The 23407-nt window shown below is 39.0% G+C and overlaps 1 non-coding gene across 1 annotated transcript; it reads left to right on the top strand.

Moving 5' to 3' along the window:
• Nucleotides 1–11481: 11481 nt before the first annotated feature.
• Nucleotides 11482–11589, top strand: LOC112787381 (small nucleolar RNA R71). Its single transcript, XR_003194797.1, has one exon. It is a non-coding gene; the product is annotated as a small nucleolar RNA R71 (small nucleolar RNA).
• The last annotated feature ends 11818 nt before the right edge of the window (nt 11590–23407 follow it).

The following is a 23407-nucleotide window of genomic DNA, read 5'->3' as shown; positions in this document are numbered from 1 at the left end:
AGAGTTTGAGAGTTGAATAATGAGCAATTAAATAATTGTAAATTAAAGCAATAAAAATAAACTAAGAATAATTATTGATATTCTGAATAAAAAAGCCTTAACTGGGGGAATGATTAATTGGAAGTTCTATCCTTGTTGGGATCTCTTAAGTGTAGTATTAAAAAGGGTGCTGTTTTCACTTATTTAACCCGTACTAAATAAAGAAAAGTCAAGCGATTGAGCTAACTCTTATTCGCAAATCCTAGTCCTCTCCCTTGGGAAGGTCTAGCGTTAGTAAATACAGAACTAGCTAACAACTTCCAGATTAATAAGCACTTAAGCCTTCCAACTCAAGTGTCTCCTTTTAATCAACCCCCATGTCAAGTATGAAATCTACTCCATTGACATGAATATAACGCTCACAAAAATATAAGAAGACATGATGAATTAAATAAAAATAGGGATTTAAATTGATTAAAAATAAAAGTAATCCTTTGCACTAACAATTCATGAAAATAATCCAATTACTGCTTTAAACAAGAATTAAGAATATGGAATAAATAAAAGAGTAAGTAAAGAAACAAACTAGAATAATGTGTTCAATGGAGGTAATGACTTCTTCAATATCCAAAAGCAAAAGCAACAAACTATGAATGTAAAGAGAATCTAGAGGGGGAGTAATCTTCTCTAAATTCAGATCTAAAAACCTAAAACTATCATAATAGAATATGTAAAGTCGTCTAAAGCTGTGTAAAGAAGTGTGTTGAGTCTCTGCATGTTCCCGAGCTTTATTCTGTGTTTCTGGGCCAAAAACTGGGTCAAAACGCAGCCCGAAATCGCCCCCAGCATTTTCTATTAATTATGCAGATCGCGCAGGTCACACGTACGCATCGTCCACGCGTTCGCGTCATTCAGCGATTTTTCTTGTCACGCGAGTGCGTCGTCCACGCGTTCGCATCATTCGTGCAGACTCCAATCCACGCGTACACGTCAGGCATGCGTACGCATCGCTGCAATTTTCTCTATTCCACGCATTTGCGTTAGCCATGCGCGTGCATCGGTATTCGCTGGTCATCTCCTTAGTTTCTTGTGTTCCTTCCATTTTTGCAAGCTTCGTCTCCATTCTCTAAGCCATTTCTGCCCTATGAAGCCTGAAACACTTAACACACGGATCACGGCATCGAATGGTATAAAGGAGAATTAAAATATACTAATTAAAGATCATTAGGAAGCAAGTTTTCAATCATAAAACAATACTAGGAAGGGATTATAAAATCATATAAATCATATGAATAAGTAGTTAAAGGCTTGAATAAACCACTCAATTAAACACAAGATAAACCATAAAACAGTGGTTTATCACTCTCATCTAACATACACACACTCTATATAACTCTAAAATCATACCTAGCTACCCATAATCCCACTTTTTCATCACATACTCATGTATCAAGTTAACTTTAATTTTACCACATATGCATTGATCTTTTATTAAACTTAGCATTGGGGTAATTTTTGTCCCTTGTTTATTTATTTATTTATTTGTACTGTAATAAAGTATTTTTTTTTAAACATGAAAGTAAACATAACATATCAATGCACATAGTTTTTTTTTTCTTATCTCACATGAGTATGCACCCAAATTTTGGCCTAATACTTTTGTCAATAAAACAACACAATTTTATCAACCCAAGTTCCCACAGTTCCCCATACTTAATTGATACACAATCTCTATCTTAAGCTAATCAAAGATTCAATTGGGATAATTAATTATTTTTTCGCTTAAGTTTAGTGATGTGGTAAAATATAGAACAAATGGGATTAAAAGGCTCAAAGTAGCAAACAAAGGTAACTGAAATGGTAGGCTATTTGGGATAAGTGAGCTAATAACAAATAATGGCCTCAATCACATGTATACATGCAAATACACTAAACAATGGACATATAGAATGGAACAAAGCAAAAATTGCAATCATGGATAAGAAAACACACAAGAATAAGAATTCATGGTTAAATAATGTAACCATATAATTAATCTCAAATCTCACAGGTGGTGTGTTCTTAGATATAATTATGTTCCAAATTACAATCGTCAAACAAGTTTAAGACAAAATTTATTTTTTTAATTTAAATTAGTGAAATATTATAGAATAGGGACTTGAAAAAGAACTAATCACTCCAACCAAGTAATGGTAGAAGAACATGCACAAAATCAAACAAACATGCAATTGCAACAATTAATTTAACAAGAAAAATTAAACATTGGTGTTGAAATAGGAAATAACTAACCCAAGGAAGTCGGTATCGACCTCCCCACACTTAAAGATTGCATCGTCCTCGGTGCATGCTAAGATGTGCAAGTGGACGGGTAAAGCCAACTAATGCTTTTCTCCAAAGATTGTGCAGATGGACTTGTCTGTTGCCCCATTGAGAAGTTTTCTCTTTCCCTTCTTCGGTGGCCATCTTGAAAGAAGAGGAAAAAGAAGAAAAGTAACGCAAAAATAAAGATAAGAAAACATATATAGTATGAGTGGGTTAATGCCAAATAATGAGAGTCTCAATTATATGGTAGCTACAACATGCAAGTGAGAAAATAGTAGAAGCAAATGGCATATCAATAGTGCAAAAATTGCAACAATGGGGGAGAGAGTGTAGGTAATGCAAGATAGTATAAGTGCATATTAATGCGAATGGAATGTAGGTATCATAAAAGATTAGCATTGACTTAAATAATATTACCCAATCAGAATGAAAACAAGTCATAAAGCACCAGAATAATGCAAGAGATATTCAATAGTTGAGTAACAAAATTCAACACCAAAGAAAAAGTATCAGATTTAGAAAAGAAAATAAAAACATGCATGAAATTAAAATACAATGAGTGGAAGTATGCAAATACAATAAGGAAAATAGAATGAAAGAGAGTAAGGATGAGAAGTTAAAGAAATGAAGAAGAAGAAAGTAAGAAAGGAGGAAGAAAGAAGGAGAAATGAGAGAAGAAAGGAGAAGGAATTTAAAAACAGGGCGCAACGCGCAGACGTGCATCACGCGTACGCGTGAAAACTGAGTTGGCCATTCGACGCGTACGGGTGGGTGGTCTGAAAGCAACAGGACGCGCACGTGTCAGGGATGCATACGCGTGGGTGATTTTTGTGCTTCTAGCATAGTTCCAGCGCGAGGGCAGCACAACTCTCAGGTCAATCACCCATTTACGCCGATTGCCATATCCACGCGTGTGTGTGCTTGACACGTACGTGTAGATTTCCCAGGTTGCAAGGGACGCACACGCGTCCTAGACGCGTACGCATGGGTTGAATTGTGCACCAAGCACACCAGCCGCACAATTCCATCACAACTTTCTGTTCGTTGAATGGGATAGCAAAATTTAGAATCGCCGCCCACGCGTGGCCTACGCGCATGCGTGGGTTGCCCCTCTTATATATATATATATATATATATATATATATATATGCAGAATGCAGATGATTATACAGAAATTATGAATGAACTTTGAGAAAAATAAAATAAAATAAAACTAAGAATAAAAATGAAAGATCATACCATGGTTGGTTGTCTCCCACCCATCACTTTTAGTTAAAGTCCTTAAGTTGGACATTTGGTGAGCTCCTTGTCATGGTGGCTTGTGTTTGAACTCATCTTGGAACTTCCACCAATCCTTGGACCTCCAATAAGCTCTATTTATCCCAAGTAAATTCTCCAAGCTTTGATGGAGTTCTTCACAAGCTTTGAGCTCCCAAAATTGATCTTCTTGTATGCCCGGATCCCAAATCTCGTTTCTACACCCGTCTTGAAGTGGATCACCATTGTTCCAACCGGGTGACGGACAGTCTGAATTCTCTATGTAATATCAAACGCTTCTTTTAGATCCAACCAAATGTTCACTGGTTCCATCCTTGCCTCTAATTCTTGAAGTATCAACCTTGATGAGCCTTGATTTGCAACTCCAACCACTAAACATTCTTCTCTTACGTTTAATTCCACAAAGCCTCCTAAGTTGGCCATCCGTTTCAAGAATACCATATTCAAGTGGGACAGTAAAGCGAATAGAGATAAGTTTTACCCACTCAAATGAAGGAGTAGATGGCAACCTAGGGGGGAAGTTTCCAACATTCTTGATAGAGTGTACTCAACTCCCATCCACCCTTTCTGAAGGACTTTCGCTTCCACATCATTCTCTGTAGATTCGTCATTAGGAGGACTTGATTCATGATCCTCATCACCAAGGGAACTTGCTTCTTGATCTATCCCATCCAAGTCTTCATAGGGAATATGCCATGGAGGTTGTGCACTGGCCTTCTAGACATTAATTTCAATCTTCTTGGAGGAATACCCTACAACTCTAGATTCCCATGGAGGTTCAGCATCTCCTAAGTCTTCAACCACTTCTTCCTCTTCAACTATTACTACTTCCTCCACTTGTTCCAATACAAAATCATGTTCCTCATTGTCTATTGGAGTTTCTAGTGTCTCCTTCATGCTACGCTCTTCTATTGGTTCTCCACATATATCCATGGGAGTGCTTTGAGTATCAAAGCGTAGAGAGGCTAAATTACCTACTACCTCGGTCAAGGTAGCTACGAACTCTTGTGTTGTCCTTTGTATCTCTCTTTGCCCTTGAAGAAGAACACTTAGAGTGTCATTCATTGAAGATTGGGGTGTATATGAGTGTTCATTACTTGGGAGGAAAGGTTCATGATATGTGGCTGGTTCATCATAACAAGGATGTGGTGTGATGTGGCAGAAATTGGCGAGTTAAGAAATTATTATAAGAGATGCGTTGCAAGTATAGTTCTCAACCAACCAAAATTTCGCTTATCAATTTAAAAAAGGTTGTCACAAAATTAGAATTAAAATACTGGGAGTATGAATCCCAGGTCGTCTCCCAACGAGTTGCAGAAGGGTGTGCTATTTTATTAATCAGATATTTTCCAAAAGGGTTTGAGTTTGATAGACTGGAAATTAAATCAGAGAATTTATGTAATTTAAATAAAAACCTTGACCGGGAGTAGATTAGTTGGAAGCCCTATCCTTGATGGAGTTCTCTCAAGATCAATTGATAATTGAAGGTTGTCTACTCAGTTATCCTTTATCGGATAAAGGAAAGTCAAGCAAGTTGGAAGTCAGTGTCTATTCACAAGTTCTAATCCTCTCCCTTGGGAAGGATTAGTGTCAGTGATCATATGGCGACCCAACGCTAATCCCAATTACAATTTTACTCTTGAGCATCCATCTCAAGGTCCTCCTTTCAATCAACTCCCAATTAAGTTATGGAACTACTCGCTCATTATGATTGTAAAATTCACGAAATAAGAAGGGGAAATTAAGAAAGACATGATAAACAATAATCAAAAAGATCAATTAAAAATAAAATAGTTCTTGTATTAATAAATTCTAAAAATAATCCGATAGTAATTCTGAACAAAATAAGGATATGAAAGAGTAAGTGACAAGTAAGGAAACAAACTAGAATGATGAAGTCTTGACGGAGGTAATAACTCTTCTCAATATCCCAATCCAAAAAGCAATAAAATCAAAATCCTAAGAACTATGAATGTGTAGAGAGAGAAACCTAGAGGAGGAGTAAAATCAGATCTAAAACTAAAAATTATGCGGAATCAATGTTGTTCTTTCTTCTCTGCAAGTCTCCTGGCTCTAATCTGCTTTTCTGGACCGAAAACTGGGTCAAAACAGGGCCGAAAATCGTCCCCAGTGAATTCTGCAGATTCTGCAGATCGCGCACGTCACGCGATCGCGTTATCCACGCGTTCGCGTCATCCAGCGTCTTGCCTTGCCACGCGTGCGCGTCGTCCATGCCTTCGCGTCACCTGTGCAGTTTCCAATCCATGCGTTCGCGTCAGGCACGCGAGCGCGTCACTGCAATTTCCTCTATTTCGTGCGGTTGCGTGAGTCATGCGTCCGTGGTGCACGAAATTGTGATCACATTAACGTAGTACTCTTTGTTATTGTATGGAATCATTATTATGGCTCTTTACTATGTGTGGACACAACTCCGTTCAACTAACTAGCAAGTGTACTGGGTCGTCCAAGTAATAAACCTTACGTGAGTAAGGGTCGATCCCACAGAGATTGTTGGCTTGAAGCAAGCTATGGTCACCTTGCAAATCTCAGTCAGGCGGATTTAAACATGATACTTTATTAGATTAAAATAAACAATAAAAGGGATAGAGATACTTATGTAGATTCATTGGCAGGAATTTCAGATAAGCGAATGGAGATGCTTTTCGTTCCTCTGAACCTCTGCTTTCCTGCTATCTTCATCCAATCAGTCTTACTTCTTTCCATGGCTGGCTTTATGTGATACATCACCACTGTCAATGGCTACTTTCGGTCATCTCTCGGGAAAATGATCCAATGCCCTGTCACGGCACGGCTAATCGTCTGGAGGCATCACCTTTGTCAATGGCTTCATCTTATCCTCTCAGTGAATAATTTGCTCACGCACCCTGTCACGGCACGGCTATTCATCTGTCGGTTCTCTATCATGCTGGAATAGGATTTACTATCCTTTTGCGTCTGTCACTAACGCCCTGCAATCGCGAGTTCGGAGCTCGTCACAGTCATTCAATCATTGAATCCTACTCGGAATACCACAGACAAGGTTTAGACCTTCCGGATTCTCTTGAATGCCGCCATCATTCTAGCTTACGCCACGAAGATTCTGGTTAGGAGATCTAAGAGATACTCATTCTAGCTTAATTCATGTAGAACAGAAGTGTTTGTCAGGCACGCGTTCATAAGGGAGAAGGATGATGAGCGTCACACATAATCATCACCTTCATCACGTTCTTGGGTGCGAATGGATATCTTAGAAGAGAAATAAGAAGAATTGAATAGAAAACAGTAGTACTTGCATTAATCTTTGAGGAACAGCAGAGCTCCACACCTTAATCTATGGAGTGTAGAAACTCTACCGTTGAAAATACATAAGTGAAAGGTCCAGGCATGGCCGAGATGGCCAGCCCCTAAAACGTGATCAAAGGATCATGCGTCCAAAGATGCCTAATACACTAGTAAGAGGTCCTATTTATAATAAACTAGCTACTAGGGTTTACATGAGTAAGTATTTGATGTATAAATCCACTTCCGGGGCCCACCTGGTGTGTGCTTGGGCTGGGTTTTGAGTGTTACACGTGTAGAGGTCCTCCTTGGAGTTGAACGCCAGCTTTAGTGCCAGTTTGGGCGTTCAACTCTGGTTTTGGCTCCTTTTCTGGCGCTGGACGCCAGATTTGGGCAGAAGGCTGGCATTGAACGCCAGTTTACGTCGTCAATTCTTGGCCAAAGTATGGACTATTATATATTGCTGGAAAGCCCTAGATGTCTACTTTCCAACGCAATTGGAAGCGCGCCATTTCGAGTTCTGTAACTCCAGAAAATCCACTTTGAGTGCAGGGAGGTCAGAATCCAACAGCATCAGCAGTCCTTTTTCAACCTCTGAATCTGATTTCTGCTCAAGTCCCTCAATTTCAGCCAGAAAATACCTGAAATCACAGAAAAACACACAAACTCATAGTAAAGTCCAGAAATGTGAATTTAACACAAAATCTATTAAAAACATCCCTAAAAGTAACTAGATCCTACTAAAAACATACTAAAAACAATGTCAAAAAGCGTATAAATTATCCGCTCATCACAACACCAAACTTAAATTGTTGCTTGTCCCCAAGCAACTGAAAATCAAAATAGGATAAAAAGAATAGAATATACTATAAATTCCAAACTATCAATGAAACAGAGCTTCAATCATATGAGCGGGACTTATAGCTTTTTGCCTCTTGAATAGTTTTGGCATCTCACTTTATCCATTGAGGTTCAGAATGATTGGCATCTATAGGAACTCAGAGTTCAGATAGTGTTATTGATTCTCCTAGTTCAGTATGATGATTCTTGAACACAGCTATTTTATGAGTCTTGGCCGTGGCCCTAAGCACTTTGTTTTCCAGTATTACCACCGGATACATAAATGCCATAGACACATAATTGGGTGAACCTTTTCAGATTGTGACTCAGCTTTGCTAAAGTCCCCAATTAGAGGTGTCCAGGGTTCTTAAGCACACTCTTTTTTTGCTTTGGACCTTGACTTTAACCGCTCAGTCTCAAGTTTTCACTTGACACCTACACGCCACAAGCACATGGTTAGGGACAGCTTGGTTTAGCCGCTTAGACCAGGATTTTATTCCTTTAGGCCCTCCTATCCACTGATGCTCAAAGCCTTGGGATCCTTTTTATTTGCCCTTGCCTTTTGGTTTTAAGGGTTGTTGGCTTTTTCTGCTTGCTTTTTCTTTCTATTTTTTTTCTTATACATTTTTTTTTTTCGCCTATTTTTTTGTTTTTTTTTCTGCAAGCTTTGTTCTTTGCTGCTTTTTCTTGCTTCAAGAATCATTTTTATGATTTTTCAGATTATCAAATAACATGTCTCCTAGTCATCATTCTTTCAAGAGCCAACATATTTAACATTCTTAAACAACAACTTCAAAAGACATATGCACTGTTCAAGCGTACATTCAGAAAACAAGAAGCATTGTCACCACATCAATATAATTAAGCTAAGTTCAAGGATAAATTCGAAACTCATGTACTTCTTGTTCTTTTGAATTAAAACATTTTTCATTTAAGAGAGGTGATGGATTCATGGGACATTTATAACTTTAAGACATAGTTACTAACTACTAATGATCATGTAATGAAGACACAAACATAGATAAGCACATAACATAGAAAACGAAAAACAGAGAGAGTAAGAACAAGGAATGAGTCCACCTTAGTGATGTCCTTGAGCTCTTTTATGTCTCTTTCTTGTCTTTGCTGCTCCTCCTTCATTGCTTTTAGATCTTCTCTGATTTCATGAAGGATGATGGAGTGCTCTTGATGTTCCACCCTTAGTTGCTTCCAATAATTGTGTGGAAGAAAATGTATCCCCTGAGGTATCTCAGAGATCTCTTGATTTGTAGTCAAATGTTCTACCACTGAGCTATAGACCCTTGATGGAAGCTTTTGTCTTCCCTTTCCTCTTTCTAGAGGTTTCTCTAGCCTTAGGTGCCATCAATGGTTATGGAAAAAAAACAAAAAAGCTATGCTTTTACCACACCAAACTTAGAATGTTGCTCGCCCTCGAGCAAAAAAAGAAAGAATAGAAGAATAAGAAGAAGATATGGAGGAGATGGATGGGAGTGGGTATTCGGCCATATGGGTGGGATTGGGTGGGAGAGAGATGTTGAATTTTGAAGGTAGTGGGTGTATGGATGTGAGTGGTAAAAAGAAAGTAGAAGGGATGATCATGAATGGGAAGAGAGATGATGAGGTAGGTGGGGATACTGTGGGGTCCACAGATCCTGAGGTGTCAAGGCATTTACATCCCTGCACCAATTTAGGCATGTAAAATGTCCTTGCACACAACTCTGGGCGTTCAGCGCCAGGTTGGTGCCTATTTTGGGTGTTCAACGCTCCTTTGCTGCCATTTCTGGCGTTGAACGCCAGAACCATGCTTGTTCTGGGCGTTCAGCGCCAGGATGCTCCCATTCTGGGCGTTCAGCGCCAGAAATATGCTCTGTTCTGGCGTTTGAACGCCAGACAGATGCTCCTCCAGGGTGTGATTTTTCTTCTGCTGTTTTTGATTCCGTTTTTGATTTTTTTTTTATTTATTTTGTGACTCCACATGATCATGAACCTAAGAAAACATGAAAAACAATAAAAATAAGAATTAGATAAACATTGGGTTGCCTCCCAACAAGCACTTTTTTTAATGTCAATAGCTTGACAGTGGGCTCTCATGGAGCCTCACAGATGTGCAGAGCTTTGTTGAAACTCTCCAACACCAAACTTAGAGTTTGGATGTGGGAGTTCAACACCAAACTTAGAGTTTGGTTGTGGCCTCCCAACACCAAACTTAGAGTTTGACTGTGGGGGCTCTGGTTGACTCTGCTTTGAGAGAAGCTTTTCAAGCTTCCTCTCCATGGTTGCAGAGGGAGATCCTTGAGTTTTAAACACAAGGGAGTCCTCATTCCATTGAAGGACTATTTCACCTCTGTCAACATCAATCACAGCTCTTGCTGTGGCCAGGAAAGGTCTTCCTAGGATGATGGATTCATCCTCTTTCTTTCCAGTATCCAGGACTATGAAATCAGAAGGGATGTAAAGGCCCTCAACTTTTACCAATACATCTTCTACGTGTCCATAAGCCTGTCTTCTTGAGCTGTCTGCCATCTCTAGTGAGATTTTAGCAGCTTGCACCCCATAGATTCCCAGTTTCTCTATTACAGAGAGGGGTATGAGGTTTACACCTGAACCAAGGTCACACAGAGCTTTAAAGATCATGGTGCCTATGGTGCAGGGTATTATGAACTTTCCAGGATCCTGTCTCTTCTGAGGCAATGTCAGTTGATCCAGATCACTTAGTTCATTGATGAACAAGGGAGGTTCAACTTCCCAAGCATCAATGCCAAATAATTTGGCATTCAGCTTCATGATTGCACCAAGAAACTTGGCAGTTTGCTCTTCAGTGACATCCTCATTCTCTTCAGAAGAGGAATACTCATCAGAGCTCATGAAGGGCATAAGGAGGTTCAATGGAAGCTCTATGGTCTCTAGATGAGCCTTAGAGTCCCTTGGTTCCCCAGAGGGAAGCTCCTTATTGATCACTGGACGTCCCAGGAGGTCTTCCTCCTTGGGATTCACGTCCTCTCCTCTCCTTACAGGTTCGGCCATGGCGCTTATGTCAATGGCCTTGCACTCTCCTTTTGGGTTCTCTTCTGTATTGCTTGGGAGAGTACTAGGAGGGATTTCAGTGATCCTTTTACTCAGCTGGCCCACTTGTGCTTCCAAATTTCTAATGGAAGACCTTGTTTCATTCATGAAACTTACAGTGGCCTTAGATAGATCAGAGACTAGATTTGCTAAATTAGAAGCATTTTGTTCAGAGTTCTCTGTCTGTTGCTGAGTTGATGATGGAAAAGGTTTGCTATTGCTAAACCTGTTTCTTCCACCATTATTAAAGCCTTGTTGGGGCTTTTGATCCTTCCATGAGAAATTTGGATGATTTCTCCATGTTGAGTTATAGGTGTTTCCATAAGGTTCACCTAAGTAATTTACCTCTGCTATTGCAGGGTTCTCAGGATCATAGGCTTCTTCTTCAGAAGATGCCTCTTGAGTACTGTTGGATGCAGCTTGCATTCCATGCAGACTCTGAGAAATCATATTGACTTGCTGAGTCAATATTTTGTTCTGAGCCAATATGGCATTCAGAGTATCAACTTCAAGAACTCCCTTCTTCATAGGCGTCCCATTACTCACAGGATTCCTTTCAGAAGTGTACATGAACTGGTTATTAGCAACCATGTCAATGAGTTCTTGAGCTTCTGCAGGCGTTTTCTTTAGGTGAATGGATCCACCTGCAGAGGTATCCAATGACATCTTTGATAGCTCAGATAAACCATCATAGAATATATCCAGGATGGTCCATTCTGAAAGCATGTCAGAAGGACACTTTTTGGTCAACTGTTTGTATCTTTCCCAAGCTTCATAGAGGGATTCACCTTCTTTCTGTCTGAAGGTTTGAACATCAGCTCTAAGCTTGCTCAGCTTTTGAGGAGGAAAGTACTTGGCTAAGAAAGCCGTGACCAGCTTATCCCAAGAGTTCAGGCTATCTTTAGGTTGAGAATCCAACCATAATCTAGCTCTATCTCTTACAGCAAAAGGGAAAAGCATGAGCCTGTAGACTTCAGGATCTATTCCATTAGTCTTAACAGTATCACATATCTGCAAGAATTCAGTTAAGAACTGAAAAGAATCTTCAGATGGAAGTCCATGGAACTTGCAGTTCTGCTGCATTAGAGAAACTAATTGAGGTTTAAGCTCAAAGTTGTTTGCTCCAATGGCAGGAATGGAGATGCTTCTTCCATGTAAATTGGAATTAGGTGCAGTAAAGTCACCAAGCATCTTCCTTACATTATTATTATTTTCGCCTGCCATCTCCTCTGCCTGTTCGAAAATTTCTGAAAGGTTATCTCTGGATTGTTGTATTTTAGCTTCTCTTAATTTTCTCTTCAGAGTTCTTTCAAGTTCTGGATCTGCTTCCACAAGAATGTTCTTATCCTTGCTCCTGCTCATATGACAAGGAAGAATGGCCAGGAAAATGATAATAATAATAGAGATCCTTTATACCACAGTATAGGGATCCCTTTGTAAGTAGAAGAAGAGGGGAAGATAAAGGATGTGATGTAAAGGAAGAAACACAACTGTGAGGATTGGAATGTGAGATGAGATGTTAGGACATGAATGAATAAATAGAATGAGATGGGGGAGGAATAATTTTCAAAAATTATTTTGAAAAAGAGTTAGTGATTTTTGAAAATGGTTTTTGAAAAATGTTAGTAATTTTCGAAAATTTTTGAAATCAAAAATAAAAAAATAAAAAAAATAAAAATAATTAGTTAATTAAAAAGAAATTTTTGAAAAAGAGGGGAGATATTTTCGAAAATTAGAGAGAGAGAGTTAGTTAGGTAGTTTTGAAAAAGTTAAGAAATAAACAAAAAGTTAGTTAGTTAGTTGAAACAAATTTTGAAAAGATAAGAAGTTAGGAAGTTAGAAAAGATATTTTGAAAAGATATTTTTGAAAAAGATAAGATAAGAAGATATTTTTGAAAAGATATGATTGAAATTAGTTTTGAAAAAGATTTGATTTTTAAAATCACAATTAATGACTTGATTCACAAGAAATCACAAGATATGATTCTAGAACTTAAAGTTTGAATTTTTCTTAACAAGCAAGTAACAAACTTCAAATTTTTGAACCAAAACATTAATTGTTTAAGTTATTTTCGAAAATTATGATTTAAAATGAGAAAAAGATTTTTGAAAAATATTTTTGGAATTTTCGAAAATAACTAAGAATTTTGAAAAAGATTTGATTTTTGAAAAAAGATTTTGAAAAAGATAAGATTTTCAAATTTGAAAATTTGATTTGACTCATAAGAAACAACTTGATTTTAAAAATTTTTGAAAAAGTCAACTCAATTTTCGAATTTTGATGAGAGAAAAAGGGAAAGATATTTTTTTGATTTTTGAATTTTTATGATGCAAGAGAAAAACATGAAAATTATGCAATGCATGAAATTTTTAGATCAAAACATGTGATGAATGCAAGAATGCTATGAATGTCAAGATGAACACCAAGAACACTATGAATGTTATGATGAACATCAAGAACATATTTTTGAAAAATTTTTAATGCAAAGAAAACATGCAAGACTCCAAACTTAGAATTCTTTAATGCTTAGACACTAAGAATTCAAGAATGCATATGATAAACATGAAAAGACACAAAACAAAAAATCATCAAGATCAAACAAGAAGACTTACCAAGAACAACTTGAAGATCATGAAGAACACCATGAATGAGTGATATTTTCGAAAAAATGCAAGATGCATATGCAATTGACACCAAACTTATAACATGACTCAAGACTCAAACAAGAAACACAAAAATATTTTTGATTTTTATGATTTTCTAATTTTTTTTGGATTTTTATTTTATTTTTTTCGAAAAATTATTTAGAAAAAGGAAAAATAAGGATTCCAAAATTTTTAATATGAATTCCAGGAATCTTGCCATGTTAGTCTTAAAGCTCCAATCAAAGGGTCAGGCATGGCTTAATAGCCAGCCAAGCTTTAATAAAAATATGAGTGTAATTCAGACATGACAAGCCTGACATACCCAATCCAGAAGGATTGGGCATGACTCCACTGAAGTGATTAGCCAATCCCAAAGCAGTTTGGGTATGGCTTTACAGCCAGATAGGCTTCAACATGCTTCATGAAACACTAGAATTCATTCTTAAAAATTTTGAAGCCATAGAATAATTTATTTTTGAAAACATTATTTTTAGTAAATTTTTTTTTTTTCGAAAACAAGTGAGGAATTTTTGAAAGATTTTTGAAAAATTTTTTGAAAACAAAACAAAAGGAAAATTACCTAATTTGAGCAACAAGATGAACCGTCAGTTGTCCAAACTCGAACAATCCCCGGCAACGGCGCCAAAAACTTGGTGGACGAAATTGTGATCACATTAATGTAGTACTCTTTATTATTGTATGGAATCATTATTATGGCTCTTTACTACGTGTGGACACAACTCCGTTCAACTAACCAGCAAGTGTACTGGGTCGTCCAAGTAATAAACCTTACGTGAGTAAGGGTCGATCCCACAGAGATTGTTGGCTTGAAGCAAGCTATGGTCACCTTGTAAATCTCAGCCAGGCGGATTTAAACATGATATTTTATTAGATTCAAATAAACAATAAAAGGGATAGAGATACTTATGTAGATTCATTGGCAGGGATTTCAGATAAGCGAATGGAGGTGCTTTTCGTTCCTCTGAACCTCTGCTTTCCTGCTGTCTTCATCCAATCAGTCTTACTCCTTTCCATGGCTGGCTGTATGCAAGGGCATCACCGTTGTCAGTGGCTACATCCCCTCCTCTCAGTGAATCTTATGCTCACGCACCCTGTCACGGCACGGCTATTCATCTGTCGGTTCCCGATCATGCTGGAATAGGATTCACCCTCCTTTTGCGTCTGTCACTAACGCCCAGCACTCGCGAGTTTGAAGCTCGTCACAGTCATTCAATCATTGAATCCTACTCAGAATACCACAGACAAGGTTTAGACCTTCCGGATTCTCTTGAATGCCGCCATCATTCTAGCTTACGCCACGAAGATTCTGGTTAGGAGATCTAAGAGATACTCATTCTAGCTTAATTCATGTAGAACAGAAGTGTTTGTCAGACACGCGTTCATAAGGGAGAAGGATGATGAGCGTCACACATAATCATCACCTTCATTACGTTCTTGGGTGCGAATGGATATCTTAGAAGCGAAATAAGAAGAATTGAATAGAAAACAGTAGTACTTTGCATTAATCTTTGAGGAACAGCAAAGCTCCACACCTTAATCTATGGAGTGTAGAAATTCTACCGTTGAAAATACATAAGTGAAGGTCCAGGCATGGCCGAGATGGCCAGCCCCCAAAACGTGATCAAAGGATCATGCGTCCAAAGATGATCCTAAGATCCTAAGATGATCAAAAGATGCCTAATACAATAGTAAGAGGTCCTATTTATAATAAACTAGCTACTAGGGTTTACATGAGTAAGTAATTGATGCATAAATCCACTTCCGGGGCCCACTTTGTGTGTGCTTGGGCTTGGGCTTGAGTGTTACACGTGCAGAGGCCATTTGTGGAGTTGAACGCCAGTTTCTGTGCCAGTTTGGGCGTTCAACTCTGGTTTTGGATCCTTTTCTGGCGCTGGACGCCAGATTTGGGCAGAAGGCTGGCGTTGAACACCAGTTTACGTCATCAATTCTTGGCCAAAATATGGACTATTATATATTGCTGGAAAGCCCTGGATGTCTACTTTCCAACGCAATTGGAAGCGCGCCATTTCGAATTATGTAGCTTCAGAAAATCCACTTTGAGTGCAGGGAGGTCAGAATCCAACAGCATCAACAGTCCTTTTTCAACCTCTGAATCTGATTTCTGCTCAAGTCCCTCAATTTCAGCCAGAAAATACCTGAAATCACAGAAAAACACACAAACTCATAGTAAAGTCCAGAAATGTGAATTTAACATAAAAACTAATGAAAACATTCCTAAAAGTAACTAGATCCTACTAAAAACATACTAAAAACAATGTCAAAAAGCGTATAAATTATCCGCTCATCAGTCCGCGTCACTTCTCACTGGTCATCTCCTCAATTTCTTGTGTTCCTTCCATTTTTGCAAGCCTCCTTTCCAATCTCCAAGTCATTCATGCCCTATAAAGCCTGAAACACTTAACACACAGATCACGGCATCGAATGGAATAAAGGAGAATTAAAATACATAATCAAAAATCTCTAGGAAGTGAGTTTTCAACCATGGAGTAATTTTGGGAAGGAATTGTAAATACATGCTAATTTAATGAATAAGTGGGTAAAGATTTGATAAAACCACGCAATTAAACCCAATATAAACTATAAAATAATGGTTTATCAACCTCCCCACGCTTGGACATTAGCATGTCCTCATGCTTAGTTGAAGGAGATAAAATAAATGAGTAGGAACATGTAAAATTCATGCAATGCAATGCAAGCTATATATGTGAATGCAACTATATGATTCTTGTCCACTTGGTCAAAATTAAATAAGCTCTTCAAGACAATCACAAATCAAATTCCACTAATTCAATTCTTATACAGTAACAACAGATAAAAATGCAAGAATGTAGCTCATGAAAGCAGGGAACATAGAATTTAAGCATTGAACTCTCACTGATGATGTATGTACGCTCTTAATCTCTCTAGTGTATAGGGTAATCACTCTATCCTTCTCTAATCATGCTTTCTAATTTTTTTGTTCTTCACCTAACCAATCAACAACATTTGATATACCAAGGTCATAATGGGGCCAAGGTAAGGGTACGGATATATATATATATATATATATATATATATATATATATATATATATATATATGGCTGAGTAAGCTTATAAATTGAATCCTTAATTAACCCAAGCTTCCACCTAGCACATATATATATTCCATATAACTTAAAATAAACACCTAGCTACCCAGAATTTTTCCTTTCACATTCCATACTTATGTATCAACTTTTATTTTAATTTTATCATATATGCATTGATCTTTGAAGTTTAACTTAGCATTGGGGAAATTTTGTCCACTTATTTAATTATTGAAATTTTTTTTTACACTAAAACAAACACAGATTATCAATGCACATAGAATTTCAGTTTTATAGTTTCACATGAGTAGGTACCCAAATTTCCATTATATTATCATGACACATTCCCTTATTATCTTTTGTTCCCACAATTTTCCCATACCCAATTAACACATAATTCTATCTCAAGCTAACCAAAGATTCAATTGAGATATATAATTATTTTTTCGCTTAAGGCTAGTGATGTGGTGAAATAAAGAACAAATGGGATTTAAAGGCTCAAAGTGGCTAACAAAGGTAACTTAAGGGGTAGGCTTAATTTGGATAAGTGAGATAAACAAATAATGGCCTCAATCATACGCAAGCATATAATAATATATTAAACATTGGACATATAGGATGAAACAAAATACATATTACAATCATAGAGAAATAAACACACAAGAATAAAATATTTATGGTTAAATAATCTAACCATGTATTTAGGCTCAAAGTCTCACAGGTTGTGTGTTCTTTAGCTCAAAAATCATGTTCCAAATACAACTTCAAGCAAATTTAACATAAACGTTTTGATTAAAATTAGTGAAATTTTGATCTAAAAATAGGGTCTTAGAAGAAACTTATTATCTTTTCAATCAAGTAGAACATGCATGCAACTAACCTATTACTATGCAATTTATCCTATTCTACAAAATAAAGACTAACTAAATAACCTATTTTATTGGTGTTAGGGAAGAAAAATTACCTCCGGAAGTCAGGTACTGACCGACCTCCCCACACTTAAGGCTTTGCACCGTCCTCGGTGCCATCTGTCAGGAACAAAGGTGGGCTGGTAGCAGTATCTGCACAATAGGGACCGTCATAGCTTCCTGTGCTGGTAAACGAAGTGGAGTCTGGGGTGTCTGAGTCTCTGTATTTTCCTTTAAGTAGCTCCTTGAGGTATGTGAATCGGCGCTTGTTACGGTACTCTCTTAGCTTTGCTTTGTGCTCCTGCCGATCCAACCTCTCAAGTATCTGATGGAGCAGTTGGATTGTTGTAGGTGCTTGTGATGTTGAAGGAGGAATGTCTTCAGCCAGTTCAGTGGGCTGGCTTGCAGTTATGACTGGAGATCTGATATATTTCCCGTTAGGGACGTATTGATCATCCTGTGGAAGCATGGCTTTGGTGTCCCCAGCTCTGTAGGAGACTCCGGCTGCTGAGACAAGATCTGAGACCAAGGCGGGAAAAGGTAAGTTGCCCGCAATTTGTACGTGTCCCATAGCATTCCGGATGTGTCTTGGTAGGTTTAGAGGCTGGTCTGTAAGGATGCACCATAGTAGAACGGCCATGTCTGCAGTGAAGGACTCATGAGTGCTCAGAAAGACGTAATGGGACATAATCTGTGCCCATACGCGAGCCTCCAAGGTAAGTGCAGAAGCCGATATTCCCTTAGGTCGGGAACGATGGTATCCGTAGATCCATCTGCTGCCAGGTAGTGCGATAACTCTGAGAACAGCGTCCCAGTCAAATTGGTACATCTGGCGCTTGAGTGAGGCTTCTTGAAATACGTCCAGTCCTTCTGGAGAAAGAGGGAGATCTAGAGCTCATTGAATGGCCTCTTCTGTAATAGGGACCTATTTCTGATGGACGTAGACAGACTGCAGGGTTGGCAAGTGGAAATTAGAGTAGAACTCGACTACCCAGGAAAGATTGACCTGCCGTGGCTGTCTCTGTAGGAAACCCCATTGTCTTCTTTCAGTTTGCGGCTCAACAAATTCAGCAATACGGGTTGGGAGGATAAGAAGGTATTCGTTGTTGTAACTCCTTTCTGCCAGGATGGGGAACATCTACTCACAGTAGCGATTGGTGAATCGTGCAGTGTCCTTTGCTGGGAAGGCTCTCTCTTTTTCATCAACCTTTATAATCCTCTTAATCCTTTTTGTTGAGGGCTTAACTGCAGTTGAAGATGGCTCGGCCACTAAAGCTCGTTTGGTTCCTCTCCTTGCTGTTAATTTGGGAGTAGCTTTCTCCTTGCCTTTATTGGTGGCCAGAAAGAAAAGAGAAAGTATGTTAAAATGTCAAGGGATAGAGCAAGGAAGAAGGCGGGGAAGGTGGTAATCAATGCACATTAAAAGATGAATGATGTTAACACATGGTCATGACTACATGGGAAAAATTATCAATGAAAAATATCAAGTGCATACGATGACAATTAAATGCAAGGTGTTTATTGGCATGCAAGCAAAGGCATGAGTAGCATAGATCAAGCATTCAATGTCCAAGTTAGATTACCAAGCCTTTCAAACTGATAATTTGTTTGTAACGATAATTATATTTAAATAATAAAATAAAAGAAGGGTTTTTGTGAAAAGTAAGCATTTAGAGTAGTAGAATAAAAGATATCGAAAAATAGTGCACAATGCCATACGGGCGTTTTCACAAACACATAGCATGCATGGTGAATAAGCTATTGAAAGTATTAAATTGAAACATGCAAGCAACTCTATCAAATTAATATATAATTGCCAAACAAATCCTTAACAAATCACAAGCAAATTATAAGGAATAATAATGACCCTAAGAAATTTCCAACACCAATTAAAAGAAGAAGAAAGAAAAAGAAAACATGGATAATGAAAGAGAAAAGAAAAAGAAAAGAAGAAGAAAACATAAATTAAGAAGAAGAATAGAAAAGTAAGGAGGGAAGAAGAAAAGAAAAACCTTGTTAATGGTGGTGAGAGAGAGAAAGTAGAAAGTGAGAAAGAAGGAAGAAGAAGAAAACGGAAGAAAATAATGAGGGAAAAGAAAAAGTAGGATTAGGGGAAGAGAAAGATAAGATATGTTGGCAGATTAGGATAAGCTGTGCGGAGCAAGCAACGCGGACGCGTGGGGTACGCGTTCGCGCGGATGGCACTTATATGAATCGACGCGGTCGCGTCGGTCACGCAGACGCGTGACTCGTTTTGTGCTACTGGCGCGAGGGCAGTCTCGCGCTCGCACAAATCTCTGTTCAAAACTCATTATTGCCAAATTCCAGGGTGACGCGGTCGCGTGGTTGACGCGATCGTGTGGGTGGCCAATATTGGGATATGACGTGGACGCGTGGGGCACGCGTTCGCGTGGTAAGGCTTGTGCATCTAGCGCCAGTCCAGCCCCACTCCAGCACAACTTTCGGCCATGCACCCTTTTTTACGTCGTTTTTCAGGTCACGCGTCCGCGTGGGTGACGCGGACGCGTGGGAGACATTATTCCCACATGACGCGGATGCGTCAGCGACGCGGTCGCGTGGGGCAATTTGTGCCAAAGGCACGCCTCCAGCCATGCTCCCGCGTGACTTTCTGTTCGATTTATCTTTCTTTCTTACTCACCTGCGGCGCGAACGCGTCGGTGACGCGGTCGCGTCACGAGCCCCTTTTTTTTATATGCAAATGTGCAAATGAAGATGCAAACTGAATGTGCAAATAATGAGAAAAGTTATTGAAAAAGAAAATTAAGAAGAAAGAAAGGAACGATCATACCATGGTGGGTTGTCTCCAACCTAGCACTTTGCTTTAACGTCCTTAAGTTGGACGCTCCATTAGCTCAATCTTCTGCTGTGGGTGGATCCTCCAAGAGGAAGATCTCTAGCTCCTTGGGTTTCGTTGCCTTCTCACCATGATATAGCTTTAAGCGATACCCGTTAACTTTGATGAATTCAGAGCTTGAAGGATGACTCAGATGGAAGACTCTGTATGGCTCAGCCTTCTCTACTCTATATGGACCTTCCCATCTTGATCTTAACTTGCCTGGCATGAGCTTCAGTCTAGAGTTGTAAAGGAGGACAAAGTCCCCAGGTTGAAACTCTCTCCTCTTGATGTGCTTATCATGCACAGCCTTCATCTTTTCCTTGTACAGCCTTGAGTTCTCATAAGCTTCTAGGCGAAGGCTTTCTAATTCTTGCAGTTGCAACTTCTTTTCAGCTCCGACTTTCTCAAATCCCATATTGCACTTCTTTACTGCCCAAAAGGCTTTGTGCTCTACCTCAACTGGGAGGTGACAGGCTTTTCCATAAACTAAGCGGAAGGGACATCCCAATGGGTGTCTTGTATGACGTTCTGTATGCCCAGAGTGTATCTTGTAGCCTGGTGCTCCAGTCTCTTCTATGAGGTTTGACTATCTTCTGCAATATACTCTTTATCTCTCTGTTAGACACCTCAGCTTGCCCATTAGTCTGGCGATGGTAGGCTGTTGCCATTTTATGAACCATCCCATGCTTCTTCAGTAATCCTGTTAGTTTCCTGTTACAGAAATGGGTGCCTTGATCGCTCACGATTGCTCGTGGTGATCCAAAGCGACAAATAATGTGGTTTCTAACAAAGAAAACAATAGTGTTAGCATCATCAGTGCGGGTAGGAATTACTTCCACCCATTTAGAAACGTAATCTACAACTAACAATATATAAAAATGACCATTAGAATTTGGAAATGGACCCATGAAGTCAATGCCCCAAACATCAAAAATTTCACAAAAAAGCATAGTCTGTTGAGGCATCTCATCTATCTTGGATATATTACCAAACCTTTGGCATGGGGAACAAGATTTACAAAATTCAGCAGCGTCTTTAAAAAGAGTAAGCCACCAGAATCCACAGTCTAAGATTTTTCTAGCTGTTCTTTGAGGGCCAAAATGTCCTCCACTCTCAGATGAGTGGCAAGCCTCTAAAATGGACTGGAATTCTGATTGAGGCATACATCGTCTAATTACCTGGTCAGCGCCACATCTCCATAAATATGGGTCATCCCATATATAATATTTGGACTCACTTTTCAGCTTGTCTCTTTGATGCTTAGTAAAGTTTGGAGGAAAGGTGCGGCTAACTAGATAATTAGCTACAGGCGCATATCAACGGACTACTTCAGATACCGCTTATAAGTTATCAAAAGGGAAATTATCATTTATAGGAGTGGCGGTATCCTTAATGTGCTCAAGGCGACTCAAGTGGTCTGCCACTAGATTCTGGGTACCACTCCTATCCTTAATTTCTAAATCAAATTCTTGTAGTAGCAGTATCCAACGTATAAGCCTTGGTTTGGACTCCTTTTTAGCTAATAAATACTTTAGAGCTGCGTGGTCTGAGTATACTGCTACTTTAGTACCAAGTAAATAGGCTCGAAATTTATCCAGAGCAAAAACAATAGTAAGAAGCTCTTTCTTAGTAGTAGTGTAATTAGACTGAGCTGTGTCTAAAGTCTTAGACGCGTAAGCAATTACAAAAGAGTCCTTACCTTCACGCTGAGCCAGCGCTACTCCTACTGCATGGTTGGAAGCATCGCACATGATTTCAAATGGCTGGCTCCAGTCTAGTCCTTTCACAATTGGAGCTTGAGTCAGGGCGGTCTTCAGCTTATCAAACGCTAGTTTGCAATCCTCACTGAACTCGAACTCAATATCTTTCTGCAGTAGTCTGGATAAGGGTAGTGCTACCTTACTGAAGTCCTTAATGAATCTCCGGTAAAAATCTGCATGGCCAAGGAATGAACGGACTTCCCTCACAGAGGAGGGGTAAGGTAAACTAGAAATAACATCCACCTTTGCTGGATCTACAAAAATGCCAGTATTAGACACAACATGTCCTAGTACAATTCCTTGTTTTACCATAAAGTGACATTTTTCAAAATTAAATACAAGGTTTGTACTGACACATCTATCTAATACTCTAGATAAACTATCCAAGCAAAAGCTAAAAGAATCACCATAAACGCTAAAATCGTCCATAAAAACCTCCATACAGTCCTCAATAAGGTCAGAGAAAAGACTCATCATGCACCTTTGGAAAGTAGCTGGTGCATTGCACAAGCCAAAGGGCATTCTCTTATAAGCATAAGTGCCAAAAGGACATGTAAAAGTAGTCTTTTCTTAATCTTCAGGAGCTATATGAATCTGGAAATAGCCTGTGTAACCATCTAAAAAGCAATAATATGATTTACCTGACAGGCGATCCAGCATTTGATCAATGAATGGAAGGGGGTAGTGATCCTTACAAGTGGCCTGGTTGAGGAACCTGTAATCAATGCAGACCCTCCAGGCGTTCTGTACTCTGGTTGCTATGAGCTCTCCATGCTCATTTTTCACTGTGGTGACTCCAAAATTCTTGGGTACCACTTATACTGGGCTTACCCATTCACTGTCTGAGATGGGGTAAATGATATCCGCCTCAAGTAGTCTAGTCACTTCCTTTTTGACAACTTCTAAGATAGTGGGATTTAGTCTTCTCTGGGGTTGACGAACAGGCCTAGCTCCCTCTTCTAAAAATATTCTGTGCTCACAAACTTGAGGGTTGATGCCTTCTATGTTTGCCAAGCTCCATCCGATTGCTTTCTTGTGTTTCCTCAGCACACTGAGTAGCTCTTCTTCTTGTTGGGAAGTGAGTTCCCTTGCAATGATAACTGGAAACTTTTGCTTGTCCTCAAGGTAAGTATACTTGAGGTGTGGAGCGAGGGGCTTTAATTCTGATTTCTGCTTATGGTCAGGCTCTGGATTATCTGGGGCTGGTTATAATGGCAAAGTGTCCTCATTGTCCTCTGAAGATGTCCCCACAGTTGGACCTCGTCCTGTGTACTTCTCTTCTAATTCCTCCTGGTAAACTTCAGCCACAGTTTCATCTATAATGTCACATTGGGAGATAGAATGATCATCCAGAGGGTGCTTCCTAG

The sequence above is a fragment of the Arachis hypogaea genome, chromosome 20, assembly GCF_003086295.3.
Source record: "Arachis hypogaea cultivar Tifrunner chromosome 20, arahy.Tifrunner.gnm2.J5K5, whole genome shotgun sequence".
NCBI lineage: Eukaryota > Viridiplantae > Streptophyta > Magnoliopsida > Fabales > Fabaceae > Arachis > Arachis hypogaea.
This window is presented reverse-complemented; position numbering and strand designations above follow the sequence as displayed.